The sequence below is a fragment of the Cajanus cajan genome, chromosome 2 (assembly GCF_000230855.2).
Source record: "Cajanus cajan strain Asha chromosome 2, NIPB_CcT2T_4, whole genome shotgun sequence".
NCBI classification, from domain to species: domain Eukaryota; kingdom Viridiplantae; phylum Streptophyta; class Magnoliopsida; order Fabales; family Fabaceae; genus Cajanus; species Cajanus cajan.
Genome location: NC_138518.1, coordinates 62,936,166 through 62,946,392, shown reverse-complemented (window position 1 = coordinate 62,946,392; position 10,227 = coordinate 62,936,166).

The following is a 10,227-nucleotide window of genomic DNA, read 5'->3' as shown; positions in this document are numbered from 1 at the left end:
AAAAAAAATAAAATAATTGTTGAGTCATAAAAGGAGGAGGGATAAGAGTAACAAATTCAAGGGAAAGAGAGAATTCGCAATTTTTATGCTAAGAGGGTTCTTCCCCCTACTAAGATCCATTTTTATCTCATTCTACTCACAAAAACCCTAACAAATTCATCTTTTATATATATATATATATATATATATATATATTGTTGAGATTATGATATCAATTTCATCTTTCACCTTTTTCTTTTCTTAACGTGTGTCATAAAAAAAATTACCACTTAAAAGTTAAAATTTCAAGTATTTTTTTGTGTTATATAAAGGAACAAATTCAACTACATAGAATAAAATAAAGTAAGTCAATTAAAGAGAACGAACAGAAAAATAAAACAAGTCAATGACACTATCATTTACATATTAGAGTTTCACAAAATAGGAGAATGGTATGAGAATAGTATTATATATGAGCAATGAACAATAGTGTAGTATTATTAGTAGAGAAAAAATGGAGAAGACAGGAGCATAGAAAAAAAAGATGAAAAACTCACTTGAAAATTCTTAAAACACTTGAAAAATCATTTCAAACAATCCTTCAAAATCCGATGGGTTTGGATGGGATTGTTTTATGAATCTGGTATTTATAGATAACACTAGAAAGTCTTTCAAAATCCCTCTCACACAACAATCCTTTAAAATCCTTAAATTTTTGAATACCAATGGATTGTTTTTAAGTTGTAAAAAATCTCAAATGAATACCAGTGGATTTTAATGGACTCTTTAAAAAATCCTGAAAATCCAGATTGAATACCACTGGATTGTTTTTAAGTGACATAAAATCCTGATTGAATACCAATGGACTTTTTTACTCAAAAAAAGTCTTTTAAAATCCTACGAAATCCTAAACCAATACACCCCCCTTAATGTTAAGGTTTTTGGAAGGGTGAAAGAAAAATAAGTGTTGAAAGAAAAAAAATATGTATCTAGTTTGATAGAAATTGTCGAGGATGCTACATATACATACAATGTTGTCGCCTACCAGTTCTATGATTTGGGTGCATGTGAAAAAGTAAAAATAAAGAGTAATATAAAAATCAAGAGAACTAAAACTGTCCACTAATATAGGTGAAGAATTAGAAGAAGACAAGATGATGCATATGAAAATTGGAAAAAATAAGGAAGGAGGTGTATGAAAAGAAAAAATAGTAAATTGAAAGTTAGTGTTGTAAAATTAAAAATTTTAAAAATAAAAAAATTATGAATATTTTAGAATTAAAAATAAAATAAAATAAAAGAGGTGTAGTTATAAAAAAAGGGGGTGTATATATCATTAGCCTCAAAACAGAACTGAAACGCAGGAATCCCAAATGCAGAAAATATGGGCTGGACAGAAACCTTAAGCCCATTAGTAAACATGTACATATGACACTGCAATAAGTAAAGTGCCCAATTAATTTTGTATTGGGTTTCGTACCTTCTCGTGGGCCGATAGTTTTTTTTTCCGGGTCAGGGTAGAAAGGTGATGCATTCTGGGATACAATTTCTGCATTTTTTAAATGAGCCTTTTGTGATTTTTTTTAAGAATATTCTCTGTGGAGTTAAGAAGGAAAGGAAATAATTTTGCCATTAGTTTGAAAAAAATTATACTCCCCTAGTTCTGAATATAATAAGAAAACTAATTTCATATTTGTTAATTTTAAATATAGCAAATCTTAATTAATTTTACTCTATTTAATGCTATCATTCTAAAAATATCTCTTCATTTAATTGAGATTGTATTTTTAAAATTACTTTTTATTTATAAATTTTAAGGAAAAGTAATTTATAATTTTTTTAATTATATTAAAAAATTAAGTGATGTAAAACTGTTTTTCTTAATTAAGGTGAATATATATATATATATATATATATATATATATATATATATATATATACTTATATTTAGTTTAGGAATAGTATCTGATTATTTTAACTAGTTTTAAATTAACCAGACATATGTCTTTATTATTATTTTTTTTCACTTTATACATGTGTTCATCATAAACGATCTAGATCTGAGAATTACACATATTTATTTTTTACCATCCGACATATCTTGATTTCACCTCTGTAAACAAAACAATAAATCAACTTTATGACTTGACCATCATTAATCAATATTTAATAGACTAATCTTAGAGTAATTCCAACGCACGGTGCTTATCCGGTTCCTTATTTATAAGCACCGTCACCAACAAGAAACATCTATTGGAGTATGTTTACGTGGCATAACATGTAAAAAAAATTTTAGCTCCGTGTCTTGCAGAAGCAACGGTGCTTGCCTGCTTTTGTTGTACTTTTTGTTTTCTTTTTCTTCACTTTTCTTTATAATAATTAATTTTATAATAATTTATCATAAAGTATAGTGTAAGGTGTCAAAAAGTGTAGTATAAATCGTAGAAAAGTTGGGGTGCTTATAAGCAATTATCATTGGAGCAAAAATTATAAAAATATAATATAAGTTGCTTATGAGTGATGTGGCACAATAAGACTCATTTAAAGTGGTAGGGAGTTGCTTATAAGCAACTCCCATTGTAGATGCTCTTAGATAGTAGATTAGACTGACTCAGGCCAATAAATGTTTTGTCTAATTGGCCTTCTTTGTGATAGCTTACTTCTCTCGTATTTTTTTTTAATTTTTTATAAATGAAATATGACCATCTTAAATAAATGCAGTTTTAACTTTTGAATTTCTTTTAAAAATAATTAATGTTCTTAGTCATTTTGAAACTTTTGACATGATTTTATTCAAATAACCTTATTCTTGGTTGAATAATTTATAAAAGGAGCTAGTTGAAAGAAAAAAAAAATTAACATTACATTAAAAATTTATAACAAAAATTATTTTGAATTATTTTTCAAATATTAAAACAGAAGCTATTTTGAAATGGAGAAAGTAGTATTATATAAATCAATATGTTAGCCAATATATTAAATTGATACACAATTTATTATATAAATAAAATTTATAACTGTTCCGGCCACGGGGTGCGCTAGGGTTTTTCCTAGGTCAAGCCGCAAAGCCAGAGCATTCAAAAAGTGTAATCTGCCCTCTCAACTCTAGGGTTTTGGGTTTTATGGTACGTCGTTCATGGGCTACTTGGGCCCCGAGGATCAAGGGATTTCCTTAACCGTTAATATTTGGAGAATATCTTGTCATTAAAGATGGGATTTTATCCCTGATATCGGAACAATATCTATGTGGGAGAGTTAGATCGGATTTTGGCCGAGTTACTCCTGCAGAGCAGACAGGTCGGATTCTAACCGAGTGCACCCATGTAGATGGGTTGGATCGGATTCTGACCGGGACGGTACACTTGCCTTCCAGCCTTGAGCCTATAAGGCGAAAAGGCTTGTAGCTTGGTAACCTAGTCAGGTATTAGCCGAGTAGAAGGTCAAGTCGGATTTTTACCTAAACGGTACACTAGTCGGATTTTTACCTAGACGGTACACGTGTACCGTCCCGGTCAGAATCCGATCCAACCCATCTACATGGGTGCACTCGGTTAGAATCCGACCTGTCTGCTCTGCAGGAGTAACTCGACCAAAATCCGATCTAACTCTCCCACATAGATACTGTTCCGATATCAGGGATAAAATCCCATCTTTAATGACAAGATATTCTCCAAATATTAACGGTTAAGGAAATCCCTTGATCCTCGGGGCCCAAGTAGCCCATGAATGACGTACCATAAAACCCAAAACCCTAGAGTTGAGAGGGCAGATTACACTTTTTGAATGCTCTGGCTTTGCGGCTTGACCTAGGAAAAACCCTAGCGCACCCCGTGGCCGGAACATTTTGGCGCCCACCGTGGGGCTACGGTAAAACTCTTCCTACGCCCCAAGTCACAAGAAAAAACCTACACTCTACTATGGCGAGAGGCGGCACATCCAACCACGACCCACAACACCCTACCATGGAGGAGATGATGGCGTTGATCAATGGCTTGAGAGAGGAGAGCGACCCTGAGAGAGAGAAGGAGAGGAAGTTTCCCGCACAAAAACAGAGTGGGCTCTGTGTTTTCGTCGGTGTGAGGTCTTGCACCGTTGGATCGGGCTGATTTTTCGACTGTAGGTTCCCGAAGTGTGGTTCTTCATTCTGACCGTTCGGATTATTAACCGGAGGCCTGGTTTGGGAGAAAAAAGCTTCGTATCAGTAGGTGAAAGTGTTCTAGCGCAAAACAGGACTGGTACTGTGTTTTAATCGGTGTGAAGTCGTTCACCGTTGGATCGCGCTGATTTTTGGACTGTAGGTTCCAGAATTGTGGTTCTTCATTCTGACCGTTCGGATTATTAACCGGAGGCCTGGTTTGGGAGAAAACAGCTTCGTATCGATAGGTGAAAGTGTTCTAGCGCAAAACAGGACTGGTGTGTTTTAATCGGTGTGAAGTCGTTCACCGTTGGATCGCGCTGATTTTTGGACTGTAGGTTCCAGAAGTGTGGTTCTTCATTCTGACCGTTCGGATTATTAACCGGAGGCCTGGTTTGGGAGAAAAAAAAACTTCGTATCAGTAGGTGAAAGTGTTCTAGCGCAAAACAGGACTGATACTGTGTTTTAATCGGTGTGAAGTCGTTCACCGTTGGATCGGGCTGATTTTTGGACTATAGGTTCGGGAAGTGAGGTTCTTCATTCTGACCGTTCGGATCGTCAATCTAAGGTCCGGTTTGTCAAAGAACAGCTTCGTATCAGCAGTTGGAACCGTTTGACGGGAAACAGGATCCTAGTCAACATCTAATGGACTTTCGTGCCCAGATGTTAATTCGTGGAGGAAGCATGGGAGTCTGCTGCGAGGGTTTTATGCTACAAAGGTTTTTTAACGAGGTAACATCAAATAATAAAAATCATTATTTTCAAATTATTTTCAAATTGATTCTGACTTGTAGGCAAACTCGTGATTGTCGGCAAAAGTTCGGCTGGGCGAGTATAAATAACTCGAAGAACTCGTGATTGTCGGCAACAGTCCGGCTGGGCGAGTATAAATAACTCGTTTTGTGAAAAAACTCGACCTTGATCGGTTAGATTCCAACTTGGCGAGTACTCGTGATTGTCGGCAACAGTCCGGCTGGGCGAGTATAAATAACTCGTTTTGTGAAAAAACTCGACCTTGATCGGTTAGATTCCGACTTGGCGAGTACTCGTGATTGTCGGCAACAGTCCGGCTGGGCGAGTATAAATAACTCGTTTTGTGAAAAAACTCGACCTTGATCGGTTAGATTCCGACTTGGCGAGTACTCGTGATTGTCGGTAAAAGTCCGGCTAGGCGAGTATAAATAACTCGTTTTGTGAAAAAACTCGACCTTGATCGGTTAGATTCCGACGTGGCGAGTACTCGTGATTGTCGGCAACAGTCCGGCTGGGCGAGTATAAATAACTCGTTTTGTGAAAAAACTCGACCTTGATCGGTTAGATTCCGACTTGGCGAGTACTCGTGATTGTCGGCAACAGTCCGGCTGGGCGAGTATAAATAACTCGTTTTGTGGAAAAACTCGACCTTGATCGGTTAGATTCCGACTTGGCGAGTACTCGTGATTGTCGGCAACAGTCCGGCTGGGCGAGTATAAATAACTCGTTTTGTGAAAAAACTCAACCTTGATCGGTTAGATTCTGACTTGGCGAGTATAAATAACCCAGAACGGGTAGTTCAAATGAATCAGTGACAACAACGAATCAGGGCTTAATTGTAGGTTCAAATTACCACGACTACGGCTCAAAGTTTCTATAACACGAATTGCTTTAGAAGTACTCCTAATTTGAAAATACTGATCGACCACCGATTGCAAATCATCTCAATCCACAGGCGGAGACTCGCAATTCGCTTCAGTTTCCACAAGATCAAGCTAAACATCAATCTTGGCCCCCTCACATGATTAGGGTGGTATATCGGAACTGGTAGTTCAATCAATACATTCAGAGTGATTCTCACAAGATGATTCTCATATCTTTCCTACTTCAGAGGTACCACAAGTTCCTTACTTAGTTCAGTTTCTGATGTTACCAGTCGGTATTTGAACGACTAGATATGGTCGGTATTTGGACGACTAGTGATTTTCACCTGTGTTTTAAATTTAAGTAAATTTTTGGAGTTACTAGACGGTATTGGGACGACTAGACGGACTAGATATGGTCGGTATTTGGACGACTAGTGATTTTCACCTTTGCTTTAAATTTAAGTAAATTTTTGGCGTTACTAGTCGGTATTGGGACGATTAAGTGCATTGCCACATTCGCATGATCAAATGGGAAGTACAGGAAAGTAGTTAATGCAACAAGACATATGAGCAATGAAAAAGAAGCTAATTCTTGAAATATCGACAGGAAATTCATCATTGGGAAATTTCCCTTGTTCGCTATGTAAACCGGTTTTTGGCCGACTTTGAGGTCCCTTCTTTAATCGGTAATTGGCCGAGTGGTTCTCCTCAAATTAATTTTAACTTGGAAAAATTTTCCTTTCTTTTGAATCGGTATTTGGCCGAGTGGTTTTCTTCAAATTAAGTTTCACTTGGAAAACTTTTCCTTCTTTAGTCGGTATTTGGACGACTGTATATTTTCATATGCACTTTATATTTAATTAAATTTTTGGCGCTACTAGTCAGAATTTGGATGACTAGATATTTTCATATTCTTGTTAGATAAATAAATCTTTGGTGTTACCTAATCGGTATTCGAACGACTAGAAGGTTTCGTATTTGGTACTTGGACGACTAAATGTTTTCAAAAAGTGCTCCAAACTTGGTTAAAATTTTTGGTGTTATTAGTCGGGAGAGTTAGATCGGATTTTGGGCGACTTGTTCTCAACTCGGCCGGAATCCGCTTTGACTCTACTTATTTCTGATATGGTTCGTAAGAGCCAAGCCAGAAGCCCTCTCGCCTTATAGACTCAGGGCTGGAAGGCAAGTGTACCGTCTAGGTAAAAATCTGACTAGTGTACCGTTTAGGTAAAAATCTGACTTGACCTTCTACTCGGCTAATACCTGACTAGGTTACCAAGCTACAAGCCTTTTCGCCTTATAGGCTCAAGGCTGGAAGGCAAGTGTACCGTCCCGGTCAGAATCCGATCCAACCCATCTACATGGGTGCACTCGGTTAGAATCCGACCTGTCTGCTCTGCAGGAGTAACTCGGCCAAAATCCGATCTAACTCTCCCACATAGATACTGTTCCGATATCAGGGATAAAATCCCATCTTTAATGACAAGATATTCTCCAAATATTAACGGTTAAGGAAATCCCTTGATCCTCGGGGCCCAAGTAGCCCATGAACGACGTACCATAAAACCCAAAACCCTAGAGTTGAGAGGGCAGATTACACTTTTTGAATGCTCTGGCTTTGCGGCTTGACCTAGGAAAAACCCTAGCGCACCCCGTGGCCGGAACAATAACGAATAAATAGTTTTTATTATATAAATTAAGTTATTTAAAAATTTAAAATAAATAAATTTAAATATATAAATTATAATATTATAGATTAAGTTTATAATGAACAATTTAAGACATAAATAAAAACCAATTTAAAAAAATCAAACCATAATTTATCAATAAATAGTCTTTTCAAACACATAATAAAGCCTACATGTGTGAGCGAATCAAATTAGGTCAGATTTTTATAGATTTGATACTCGACTTGATTAAGATTCAGTGGATTGAGTTAGATCATATTTGTATTATTATTATTATTATATGACCAAGTCAGGTTAGGTCACATCAAAAACACACACCTCGTTTACCTAACCCATAGTACTAAAATTTGATTTGGTTAGGTTGAGCATGACCCAAACCCTCAAAAAGTTTGAATCGAACTTATTGGGATGGTTTGGGTCAATTTGAGTTTGTGTGTTACTCGTACCTTCTTACACACCTAACAATATCAAATTTAATTTTTTAGAGATTGATATTGTGTTTGTCATTGTTTTATATTGTGAAAGCAATCAATTAGCATAAGTGATAAACTATTTAGTAATTTGTTTGATATAAATAATTGTGATCGATAAGAAAAAAACTCCCATGTTGTGTAATTGTTTTTATTTATAATTTTTATGTCTAGAAGAGCACTTCATGTAGTTGTTGTCAATAAGAGGAAAAACAAAATTGTGACAATATATCAATTAAAATGATAAAAGATAAGTTTTTGAATCAATATCAACTACTCCCTTTATCCCATAGTAAGTATCATGTTAGAAGAAAAAATAAGTATCATTTTAACTTTTCAATGTAGTATTAGTTTCTACCTTTTCATTTATAGCCTTAATAAAATTATTTTAAAAGTTGTTATTGTGATGCATCATTACTAACAAAGAATATTAATGACAAGATTAATTTTATAAAATAACTATTCTTTTTCATCTATTTAAAAGTTTTTCTTGGTCAATCTAAAAGAACTTAAGATGATACTTATTATGAAATAAAATGAAGTAATTTTTTTGAACTAATTTACCAATAGTGGGAAAATTTTAAAAGTTAACATATATAGATACACATCAAATTCACAATGTTGTAATTCATATTCTAATTGAATCTTTTTCTTGATTAAAAAATTAGAAGAGTAAAATTTATCAACAAGGTTGCAATGTCACTCATATTAAATAACTTGAATGCATCTTAATGATCTAAAATTGTGTTCAATGTAAGAAGCTTCTAGTTTTGATTTCAATTTAGAGCTATTAATGTAAATATTTTGAGAAGAAAATTCAATGCACCTAAAATAAATATTTTATTTAAGAATTGTAATTTATGTAAACCAAATTACAATAAATTGCATCAAGGTTTAAATCCCTTCGTGTACATTTAAGATCAAGAACTTTGTGAGGAGATGAGATTCAATGGAAATTGGTGGTCCCAAGCATATTTGAATCTAACAAAATTTTTATAGATGGGTTGAGCAGGTAATAATGCAAAAATCATCAGTGAGTGAGACTGTCAAAGTTGAAGGATTAATGGGTTCAACATAATGAAATCTAGTACAATTCAATATCACATTATGTTGACCACATCGACACTTGTTGGTGATAGCCACACTCCATTCTGGCTTTCTTTGCACCATAAATTCAGTTCAAAATTGCGTTACAGAGATATCATTTGGGATGCATTTGCTATAGTTTGGCATATCAAGACGCGTGTGAAAAATTGTTAACTAATAAATATTTATAATTTTGTTTTTTTGCTTCATATAATGAGAAGAATCATCACCTTGAGAAATAAGGATAAGGAAGAGAATTAAGTTCAGAATCTTGTTAGTTGGACAAACCATTTTTTATGACAAAAATTAGCTTTGATGATTGAATTTGCTTAGATAAAATATAACATTAGTATATTTTATTATTTATAGATGAGTTATCACAGATAAGTTATGTTGCTATCAATTAATTATTCAATTAAAAATTTTACATCTTTTTTTTTGTTGAAGCAATAATATGAGAAATATATTAAATAAACAAATATATATTTAATGTATTCAAACCTTTTAAAAACATTTGTACCTGTCTGATGGTACACTTGTAGTCTTCTTGGTGGTGAAGGGCCGAACAAATGCTTAAGGCAGATTCTTCAGAGGGGGGAGATACCTGCAAAAGGCACTCCGACGCTCAAGTTAGGACAAGCACGATATTCTAGGGTAATTAATGAACAGTGACGTACCTCGTTACGTGTGACCTATTTATAATACCTGACATGGGCCTGAACATGGTGGGCCTATTCTGACCCTTACCAAATTAGGTAATACGATGCTAATCAGCTAATCATGTCTTAATTATGCACTTGTCCTTGTTAACTGTGATTTGTACTATAATCCGTTTAACCTTTCGGCACATTGCCGAGCCGACAGGCTAACGCTTGGGAAGTTGCACGCCTTCGGCTGTTGACCGAGCCGACAAACGTTTACTTGGTTATCTTATCGGATCGGAATTGGGCCGAGCCGATACGTAGTGTACGGAGATGCATCATGTTGTTTGCATTGGCCTTCAGCCGAGCCGATATGTGCTAGTTGACTAATCTCGGCCTTCGGCTGTAGGCCGAGTCGATGCTAACGTCAAGGCTTTGGGTATGGTCCAGTTCGCATGGGTGTCTGACGGAACGGCACGTGTTGGTCAACGTGACCGATAGGATCCTCCCGGTACAACATTCAACACTTTTCTTAATAAAGTAAGCAGCATAATTAATAAAAGTATTAGACTAGTATTTAAAATTATTATTAAAATAATATAACAAATT